This window comes from Hippocampus bargibanti, linkage group LG05 (assembly GCF_051943395.1).
Source record: "Hippocampus bargibanti isolate YZ-2025 linkage group LG05, ASM5194339v1, whole genome shotgun sequence".
NCBI classification, from domain to species: Eukaryota; Metazoa; Chordata; class Actinopteri; order Syngnathiformes; family Syngnathidae; genus Hippocampus; species Hippocampus bargibanti.
Window position 1 is genome coordinate 20,816,044 of NC_142738.1, and position 11,803 is coordinate 20,827,846.

Genomic DNA, 11,803 nt, shown 5'->3' on the forward strand with positions numbered 1-11,803 from the left:
GTAGCGAGGAAGAAAAAAATAGGAAAATATGAGGTTTACGTCATTTCCAGCCAATCAGCGCTAGCGGCTAAAGGCCTGGGATGACGTCAAAGACGCAGATTAAAGGGCCTGCGCGACTTTTTGTTTTTTTAAGGAGACAAGCCCTTAACTGTAACTGTGACGAGTGTCATTCATAGGTAATAAGTAACGCAGCCGCCCCAACTCTATTTGAACGAGATCGAAAACATATATGTTGTTTATTTCGTGATTTATAAAAGCCTATGTTGCGACATGGAAAAATTAAAACGTCCATAATTTACTTTTCCGGTCATTTTATTAAGTAAACACAGCCACGCCTCCGTGGGACCCACCACAGCAAAATTTTACTTCAATATTTGTTGATAAACAAAAATATTTTCCCCAAAGTGTATTAATAGATCGATGTAGTTCATTAATTAATTATATGTATATACACCACAAAAGCTGACTTGGTTTACTTTAACAATTTACGAATGAGATGAATGCATATCATTTAGGCAAACTAAAAGCAATTGAAACAACCAAGAATTATGTACGTGCTGTAAATATTCCACCTAGTTTATTCTGTTTAGCTTTAAAAAGTGTAACAGTGTAGCAGTTGAGGAAGGAGAACACACGATCGACTGGAGTATGTATTTATTCCAACTGCTAACAAGTGGATCGAACTCAAAACAACAAATGCAGTGAAATACATATGTAACATGCACCAGCCCCCTCCCATGCACCTGCTGGGTGAGATGCCTGGTCCTAGTGACCGCCACAAAAGCAAATAAAAAATGAAGTGCCAGAAAAAAAGCATGATAAAATAATAACAAGAAATCATATACGTACATAATTAAAGTGGAAGTCAAACATTTTCTCTGCATTAATATTGGTACGCTCTGAGTTAACAGCAACATCCGCCTGCATCATGGAGGAAGACTTGGAACACTTCTTGCAGTCAAGAAACGTCCCTCACGTGGACATTGCACGTATGAAACGCGACAAGGTGGGCATACAGCTACAAAGTCTGATGTAATAAGCAAAACAAGAGAAACATGGACATTTTTTTTCGAAGTAGTATTGGTAGTAGGTCAATAAAGTGAAAGTGAAGCTAACATTTCTATCTACTCTACCTGTACTGTTAATTCTATTTTAATAATGAGGTTATTAACACAATTTAAAATCGATATTACAGTTAGTAATTGGGCTGCCGCTACCTAATGTACTATTCTCGTGTAATACTGAATACAAATAATGATGACTGTAGTGTCCCATCACTCATGTGAATATGTTAAATGTATTAAAAGTTATTGATAATTAAATAAACATGTCAAGTATTTATTCTCACAATTTATCTTTGCAGGTTGACATGGCAGTAATTGCTATGATGACCGAAGAGCAAATTGGCAAATATATCACTTCTTATGGTGATCGAATAGCTGTCCTTTGCTTTTGTCATTAGAAAATGTCCAGTAGTGATAATGAACTGCTCCTCCAAAAATTAAGAGGCAAAATAAGATCAAGGAAAAAAGGTGTACTGGCTGAGACTTCGGGAGTACTCCAAAACCATGTTGATGGGATGGCAAGACATAACAATGTTTCTGCAGAAAAGACTCAAAGGAAGATTTATGGCAACGATTACCATCAAGTGAGGACAAGCAAAGGTGGAGGAACAAGGTATGCCATCCTGGAAAAAAACAGCAACTGTCGCTCAAATTTTGGAGCTGGGAAAAGGGCTATTTTTCCCAGATGGAAGCTAAACCAAAGGACCTGTTGAAGACTTTACTTTTGAGGTCTGTGATTTCAAAAGAAGCCACATTGCTTTAGATGAAACAATTGGCAGACTCTATGAAAAAACCAAATTGAAACTGTTAAGATTTTACATTGGCACAAAAGAAAATACTCCAACATCTCATTTGGATGAATGCAGTGAAGCTCATTCATCTGTCGCCAACATGGTGGGAGAAAGTGCGCAATTGATTGATTGACTCTCTTATGTCTACACATACATGCACACACATCAGTTTAGGAGCATTTCATTATTTGTACTTTGAGATGTAAAACATCTGTCATGGTCAACCTTGCGTAGGGCAGTCTACAGTTGTATTTTCCATTTGTGTCTACAATTGATTTCATGGTTATTATTCATTCATTCCATTTTCCATATCACTTATTCTCCTAATGGTTTCGGATATGGTGCCACTTTCAGTTTGACCTAAAGGTTTGAAGTTGATATGTCATGTAATGTTGCAAATATTTGCACTGTTCAAACAAAAGCAATTCTTTTTTTACTTGATATTGTATTCCATTTATATGTTTGTGATTGCTGTTCATACCAATTTGTCAATGTTAATAAAATTTGTTCCAAATAATTCATGTTTTTTTTAAACACAAGACACCACCTGCTGACGAAATTGAAGAGTGACAATTATGTTATCATTTACAGGCAAGTGATTGTGTACTGGGGTGCAGGAATACTATTCAGATCCACATTGGTTAAGTATTTGTGGTTAAAATCAGCAACCAAGACAGTATATTTATTGACACCCAGAATGATTTGGCAAATGAACATTTCATATTGATCAAATATGCTTTCCTTATACAGTAACAAAAACAGCAGACAAAAAATGATTTAAATTGTGATTGCTATATATTATTCGTCCTCAAATGTATCCCAATAATCCATTTAAAGTGAAGTGATAAAAGAAATGATGAACAAAGGGTTGAAGAAATGGCAATGGTCGTCGGATTCAGCCTTCATTAAATATTACTTCGAACCAGTTGAGGAGCCATAAAATGGCTTCACCCAAACACACACCAAAAAAAAAATATGGTTATTGCTTTGAGTAATTCATGTTTAAATTTTAATGTAATATAATTCCAGTATGACTGGTATCCGGAAACAAAAATGCTTTCACCAAAGGTTAATGTCTCTGACCCCTGAAAACATCATGCTTCTAATTTAGATTTGCAGTAAGGGCCTCTCTGAGCTGCAAGTACAAGTTCACAGCCTGATACGGCTCTTTTGGTGGCATCAGACCAGACTGGGCCATTAAGGAAGCACACAATACAAATACATCCGGATCACAAGGCATAGTTAAACGGAAGACACACTGGCTTTTGCATAGTTGAACTTGTTCATTGTCAACTGTGGAGAGGAAGTCCCTTGTGCCATAAAGTTCAGGTAAAGAATACATCACGTTGGGCCGAACACTGGGGACATTTATGTTCTTTGAGGGCCTGATGAGATGGCTGTTCCAAACACGGGCAGTATCATCCAACTCATCCTGTTGAGAATAATATCAGAATCAGAATCATCTTTTTTTGCCATGTATGTAGTACACACAAGGAAATTGTCTCCTGTAGCTGCACTAGTCTCATAAAAAATGGAGGCACTATACAGTTCTATTGGGGTTACTTTTTAGAGAGTTAATTGCTTGAGGGAAGAAGTTGTTTAAATGCCTGCTGGATTTGGTGTGATATACATACAGATTTAGGAAGAGTTGCACAGTCATAGCAGCTCTTATGAGCAAGAAATTATAGAATTAGACTGCTTTTCTCTCCCTGCTCCCTCCTTTCTACCTTACACTCATCACTCATGTTTACTACTCTGCCCATCCCCACTTTTCCTTCATCTTTGCCTTGATCATTTCACCTTCACCCTATGTCCCCACACACACAGACCACTATCTTCTTTCCACTATCCGATTATTTACCTTCTTTTGTGTCCCATCAACACCCTCTCAAATACAAAAATACATATTTCATAAATGGAGCTACAGAATATATGAACTCACCTGAATAAGTCCCATGCAACAAAATTGCAGGATGCTTTTGTCCAGAAATTCACCACCAAAGAAGCCATTGTCTCTGAGGTCTTTGAAGAGTGATAACCAGAATTCCATGCATTGGCTGCGAAGAAACCCCCACCAATATTCAATTCTTTGATTGGCGGTGCTGGCTCCATCCAAGTAACTGTCAAGGGTGCTGCCTGGCGGTATGGGCACCAGGAAACGCTGGAAGCCTTTAACATGACCATTTTCAGTCCCCAAATCAGCTCGAACGATTCGAGGACAACCTCCCAAACGGTGCACAACTTCAATGTAGTAACCTCCAATTAACTTCGGGTCACTACTTGTTGTGTAGGCATTGAGCCACATTATTTTCCTTGAAAAGCCATCAATAGCCCCATTGATGCAAATTCCAAACGGTTTCAGTTTGTCATGAATCCATATGCCAAATAAAATTCGGCCCTTTCGAGAAGTAGTTTCGTCGTCTCAGACGTCTTGCTTGCCTTAAAGACACTCCTCTCGGATCCAACTCTTTCAGGACCAGACGAACATCCTCTTTCCTGACAAGAAGCCCATGTTCTCTGCACTTACTGTACATCCACCTGTAACCGTGTAGTTGTCCGGAATTCTGCAACTGGTTGTGAATAAAGTCAACCAAGACGCCCAAGTCATCGAACGTTTTTCGGCGAAATAGTCCACTTTTGTTCACCACTCGCTTCAAATGTCTTTCACTTATTAGTAAGCCGTGTTTAATCTCAAGAACGGATTTTATATCTTTGTATTTCAAGCCAATTTTAAAGTAAAACTGGATTAAAGGAACGAAAGGGTGAAAAGGCTCCATGTTTGTTGTTTTCGGTTACACTGACGATGAACCGGAAGTACATGTACGCGTATTTTTTAAAAAAAGATTGCGAGATCTCGCATTCTTTGCAAGATCTCGCAAAGAATGCGAGATCTCGCAAAGAATGCGAGATCTCGCAAAAGTATTGCGAGGGAACGCAAAGTATTGCGAGGGAACGCAAAGTTTTGTGAGGGAACGCAAAGTTTTGCGAGGGAACGCAAAGTTTTGCGAGATCTCGCAAAGTTTTTTTTTTTTTATTCATCCTAGAGGCGGAACATTTTTCCACTTGCATTATTATAAAAACCATTATTGACTCATCTATTTTCTGGATATATTCTATTCTATTCTATTCTATTCTATTCTATTCTATGGTATGGTATGGTACGTATTTTATTAGATTAGATTAGATTAGATTATCTTTTACTATGACTGTAAAGCATCGATGAGAAGGTTTCTTCAGCCGTCATCTGTACTTCTGTGAAGCTGTCGGACGTTTCGCTTCTTATCCAAGAGACTTCGTCAGCGAACAAAATTTTGTTGCTGGGAGTTTTGGCTCTATATATATTGCTACTGTCTAGACGTGGCGGTGCCGGACTCTGCTATGATTGGTCCCTGCTCTCGGGTTGGGGGAGCAGAGGACTACTCCCTGAGGCTACACTGATTACTTCTATTGTCCTGACTGATTACCTCTATTCTCCTGCCTGAGTATGGGATCTACGACTGGCCTGATAGTGCCATTTGCCCTTTAGGAATGATCGAAATTGAACCTCACCCCACCATGGCGATTTAGTCAAGGGTTTTGCTGTTTTATGAAAATAGCTTCTTTTACTCCCCTTTGGATTGGATTGGATTGGATATGCCTTTATTAGTCTCACAGTGGAGAAATTTACATTTCACAGCAGCAAAGTGATGAAAGGAGTGAAAGTAGAAAAACAAAATACATGAGCTGCTGGAAAGGCAGCCACTCTCGCGGCGCCGTCTTGAAGTCAAAATAACAAAAAAAACTAAATAACAAATAATATGACAGCATAGAGAAAATATGAAAAAACAAAGACACAGAGAGACATTCATTCTTCAGGACTTGCTGTACCCTCTTTGTGATGACATGAAGCAGTTCTAGATGAAAGAGGAGAGCATCAAAGCGTCTTTCCACCAGTGGATCAGGGACATCATGGTGGAATGTGCACGTCGACTACAAGCTAAATGTTGAAAGCAAACACGCAGCTGTAGCATCCATTGACGAAAAGAGATTGTCTCACATCTCCTGTTCCACATAAATCTGCTTCAATTCCAAGCCGCAACAGTTCCACATACGCATAGGCGCTCTGCGCTGACGCTCCTTTCTTATCGCGGGTTCCTCAAGCCATGCATCCATCCAGCCGCAGACTGCCAACAGCACTGACCTTCCACTGAACAAAGCGGGGCTGTGAAACCATCTATTTTCTTTCGCTAAAATTTTAACGTCATTGTCGTCAAATGAGTGGTTGCTAGCTTTGAGCTGCATATGTGCTGCAGATTAAGGCCCACTAAATCTTCACTTCACTAAATCGCCATGGTGGGGTGAGGTTCAATTTGGATCGTTCCTACAACCGACTTCTTAGCTAACGTAGGCTTAGTTATGCTGATGACGTAATACCAGGGCAAATGGCGCAATCAGGCCAGTCCTAGACAGTGTCATTGAAGACAGGAAGCAGACCTGGAGGTAGTAGATATGAAGATGTTGAGGTTTTCTTTGGAAGTGACCAGGTTGGATAGGATCAGAGGGACAGCTCATATTCGAGGTTTTGGAGAGAAACTCAGGGAGACCAGACTGAGATGAGAACAACACAAAGTGATCAAACAAAACACATACCAAAAAAAAGATAAAAAAAGCAGGGTTTATGAGAGCACTTTGTTGTGTTGTGTTTGTGTTTTATTGAAAAAAAACAACAAAAACATGAATGTAGTTTTCTCATTAATTGTTCAATATTGCAGACAGTTGTAAAGACATTTGCCATTTCAAAACTGTTTTATGGCATTTCTTGTCACCATCAAATATTTATCATGTTGAAAATGAGAGATCATTAAAAATATTTGGGAACGTCTTTGTTTTTGTTTACAACATTGAACAAAACATCTGACATAAAGGGAAAAAAACATTTACTGTGCGCGGACACACTTCCAAACGCTGAGTGATGAATAAGTTACAAGCCTCAAAGATGGAGGCCAAAGTCTCAAAAAAGAAGTAAAACATTTCTATAGCATGACCAGACATTTCAATATAAAATTCAGTTTCCTCTGTAGACACATTTTATGCCTCTAATTTAATTTTTAATTATTATTCGCACACCTTAAAACTGCCCAATCACACACAGTTGAGATAAATGTGACCAAATAATGAGTCAAAATTCTCACACACGCACTTAGTCTACTGGCCAACTGGCACACTGACACTGTGATGATTTTCTTGGCCAGATTATTGTACTCCGGTTAGCAACAAAAGTTAAGAAGAAGGAACTCGGCAATCGTTAAAACAAATAAAAGCTAAATATGAGTAAATGCTGCTTCATCGCATGGCCTGGATAACTACAACCTTGTCTATGAGGTCAGTGATGTCAGGTAAATTTATTGCCTCTCGTCGATATTGAAATTGATTTTACATTCAAAAGAAATTCATTATCAAACTGGTAACATTTGGTGTTTGGCAATTTCTCCATTTAAATAAGCCATAAGCCTACTTCCACGATGGCAGTCTTAGCAAACGTCGGCTTGTGCAAAGTATAGATTGTACGTACAGCTGCTGCATGTCACACGCATGTTGGTTAGGAGTGAAGCTTCAGTCGGGAGAATGAGGGTGCGGTCGGGGGAAATAAAATATAGCTACATTCAAATCTGGCAAGCAGCTTGTACCTCAGACTTCACCTTTAATTGATGTAACTGACCAGAGGCACATGAAACAAGGTGACAAAAATGGTTTTAGAATACCAATGAAGAAACCTGAATAATTAGGGATGGCTATAATTGTGTGGCAGTGTGTAAAAGCTTTTACTTAAATGAAAAGGAAGACATTTTTTACTCTATGACACTGGATTTGTGGTGAGCAGTTCACAGCTACCAGGGCTTGGGCCTCCTTGTGTCAAGTTTCTGCTGGGACACCGGTCCTCATTCCAAAAGCATTCATGTCAGATTAATTGAAGACTGCAAATTGTTCTTAAGGGAAGAATGTGCGTGTGAGTGATTGTTTGTCTGTATGAGCCATGCAAATGGCGAATGAGTCGTGCAAGGTGGAAGTGTCTCCTGCTTTTGCCTCAAGTCAACTGGGATATCCACACCTCGAGTGTGAGAGGAAGCTATATAGAAAATGAAAGGCTGGATATGGCGCTGTTCTTTGTCTGTGCTGTACAATTAAAATTACATTGAAAAAAACCAATCTACGGTGTTTTTAATGGCTCCTGGGTGCCCACTTGTGGTCACTGGGCCCGATGGATGAGATTAGTTTGCTAAAATGTTGAGCTTCATCCATCCATCCATCCATTTTCCAGACCACTTTATCCTCATTAGGGTCGCTGGAGCCTATCCCAGGCGCCTTCAGGCACGAGGTGGGGGACGCCCTGAATCAGTTGCCAGCCAATTGCAGGGCACACATAGACAAACAACCATCCGCACTCACACTTAGGCACAATTTGGAGTGTTCAATCAGCTTGCCATGCATGTTTTAGGAATGTGGGGGTAAACCGCAGTACCCTGAGAAAACCCACACCGGCCCGGGGAGAACATGGAAACTCCACACAGGGAGGCCGCACTGGGTCTTGAACTAACGACCTCTCCTTTATTTAGTTGACGTGCTAACCACTCGACTCCCGGGCCGCCGTTGAGCTTCATATTAAATAATAAATGTATGAAAGTAAGCAATGCAGAGAATCTCAACATATAGCAACAGAAGATAATTACTTTGATAGATTAATTATCTGTGTCATTTTCTTAGTGATGAGCACATTCAGCCTCGCGGTGCTAAGATTTGAGATTCGGATTTCAGCTAAGTCCTCGCCTTACCTGTGTGGATGTGTGTAGTTAGCATGTTCTCTCCATGCCTTGATGAGTTTTCTGTGAACCTCTCATGTTAAAAAAATATAGATTTTATATCGGACACATCGAAGACGGGCGTGCTTACAATTTTAAGACAACCATACATATAAACATGATGTGTATTTGTAGGATTAACTAAAAAAATACATAAACTAATAAATAACATCTATTCTATATTTAAGTCTTCTTTTCCTTTCGGCTTTTCCCTTCAAGGGGTCGCCACAGTGAATCAGTGTCCTCCATCTTCAGAGGTTTGTTTGATCCACACGTTTGTTTTGACCAAGCTTTTACGCCGGATGGCTTGGGACCGGCACAAGAAGACTTGTGTCCCTTTGTGGCTACAGAACAAGCAACTCGCTCAGTAAAAGGCTCCCAAACACAAAATGCTCATCGGCACAGCAACATTCAAAAAAGCAAAACTATGCACATGTAGTCTATATTTAAGGACTGAAACACGAAGATATCGTTAACAAATGACGAGCTGGTTGACGGTGCAGTGTAACCAAAACCATTCTCTTTATATTGTACGACAATGACCTCTAGCGGCACTTCTTATATAACTGCCGTTGTTGTACAAACTAGTGTCATCGATGAAAAGGTTTCTTCAGCCGTCATCTGTACTTATTTGAAGGTATAGGACGTTTCGCTTCTTATCCAAGAAATTTCGTCAGCAAACTAAAGTCTTACTGGTAGTTTCGGCCATATATATATATATATAACACATGCAGATAACCATACCTGAAGCACTCGAAACTGCCAAACAAAGGCTCCAGTCGCCTAAAGAGGTACACGAAAGAGAATGAGGCCAGAAGAATAAACAGGCTGTTCGCAACACAACCTGCGAAAGTGTACGCTCAGTGGCAGGGTTCTAACAGCACAGCAGACCCTCCAAGGCTGGAAACTGAAAGATACTGGAAAGGCATATGGGAGAAGGAGGTCGCACATAACAGCAGTGCACAATGGCTGGTGACTCTGAAAGAGGAGCACAGCAATCTCCCTGAACAGAACCCGGTTACCATCACAGCGGCAGACATACAAGAAAGAGTCTCAGGTATGAAAAACTGGACGACACCAGGCCCGGATATGGTCCACACCTACTGGCTAAAGAAACTCACAGCTCTCCACGAGCGCCTAGCAGCACAAATGAACCAGTTGCTGATGGATGGGACTCACCCAGGATGGCTAAACGAAGGGCGAACAATCCTGATCATGAAGGATTCCTCAAAGGGTGCTGTTCCTTCCAACTATCGGCCAATAACCTGTCTTTCCACAACATGGAAGCTCATGTCAGGCATCATTGCGGCTAAGATAAGTGGACACGTGGATCAATACATGAGCAAAGCACAGAAAGGCATTAGTAGAGATACTAGAGGCGCCAAACATCAGCTGCTGGTTGACAGAACAGTCGCACAAGACTGCAGGTCCCGACATACCAACCTGTGCACAGCCTGGATTGATTACAAGAAAGCATATGACTCGATGCCACACACATGGATCACTGAATGCTTGGAGTTGTATAAGGTCAACAGGACCCTGAGATCCTTCGTTGCAAACTCGATGAGGATGTGGGAAACCACACTTGAAGCCAATGGCAAGCCACTAACGCAAGTGTCCATCAAATGTGGCATATACCAAGGTGATGCACTCTCCCCACTGCTGTTCTGCATAGGACTGAACCCCCTCAGCCAGATAATCGCCAAGACAGGATACCACCTCAGAAATGGAGCTACGATCAGTCACCTCCTCTACATGGATCACATAAAGCTGTATGCTAAGAGCGAAAGAGACATAGACTCCCTGATCCACACAACCAGGATCTACAGCAGTGACATCGGGATGTCATTCGGGCTGGAGAAATGTAGTCGGATGGTGACTAAGAGGGGCATGGTAGTCCACACAGGGGTCTGACTCCCTGAAGGAACAATAGCAGACATTGAAAACAGCTACAAGTACCTTGGTATACCACAGGCCAATGGCAACCTCGAACTAGCAACAAGGAAAGCGGCTACGACCAAATACCTCCAGCGGGTGATGCAAGTCCTCAGAAGCCAGCTCAATGGCAAGAACAAGACCCGGGCAATAAACAGCTATGCCCTGCCAGTGATCAGATACCCTGCAGGAATAATAAGGTGGCCAAAGGAAGAGATTCAGACCACGGATGTTAAGACCCGAAAACTCCTCACCATGCATGGAGGGTTCCATCCCAAGTCCAGCACCCTGAGACTGTACGCAAGCCGTAAGGAAGGGGCCGGGGACTAGTGAGTGTGAGAGCCACTGTCCAGGATGAAACATCCAAGCTCCATGAATACATCAAAGAGAAGGCTCAGACGGATGATGTACTCAGAGAATGTCTCAGACAATGGGGAACAGAGGATGAGGTGCTGGAAGAGGGACAATCATGGGAGGAAAAGCCCCTACACGGGATGTACCACCGAACCATAGCAGAAGTGGCTGATCTCAAGAAGTCCTATCAGTGGCTAGAGAGGGCTGGCCGAAAGGACTGCACAGAGGCACTCATCCTGGCTGCTCAAGAGCAGTCCCTGAACACCACAGCCATAGAGGCAGGGATATACCACACCAGACAAGACCCAAGGTGCAGGTTGTGCAAAGAGGCACCTGAGACAATCCAACACATAACTGCAGGGTGTAAAATGCTGGCAGGGAAAGCCTACATGGAGTGCCATAACCACGTGGCTGGCATAGTCTATCGAAACATCTGTGCGGAGTATGGACTGGAAACCCCAAGGTCAAAATGGGAAACATCTCCCAAGGTAGTAGAGAATGACCGAGCAAAGATCCTGTGGGACTTCCAGATACAGACTGACAAGATGGTAATGGCCAACCAACCAGATATCGTGGTCATAGATAAAGGGGAAAGGAAAGCCGTTGTCGTGGATGTAGCGGTCCCGAGTGATGGGAACATCAGAAAGAAGGAACATGAGAAAATCAAGAAATACCAAGGGCTCAGAGAGGAGCTGGAGAGAGCCTGGAAGGTAAAGGTGACAGTCGTGCCTGTGGTGGTCGGAGCACTTGGGGCAGTGACCCCCAAACTAGACGAGTGGTTGCAACAGATCCCGGGAACAACATCGGATATCTCGGTCCAGAA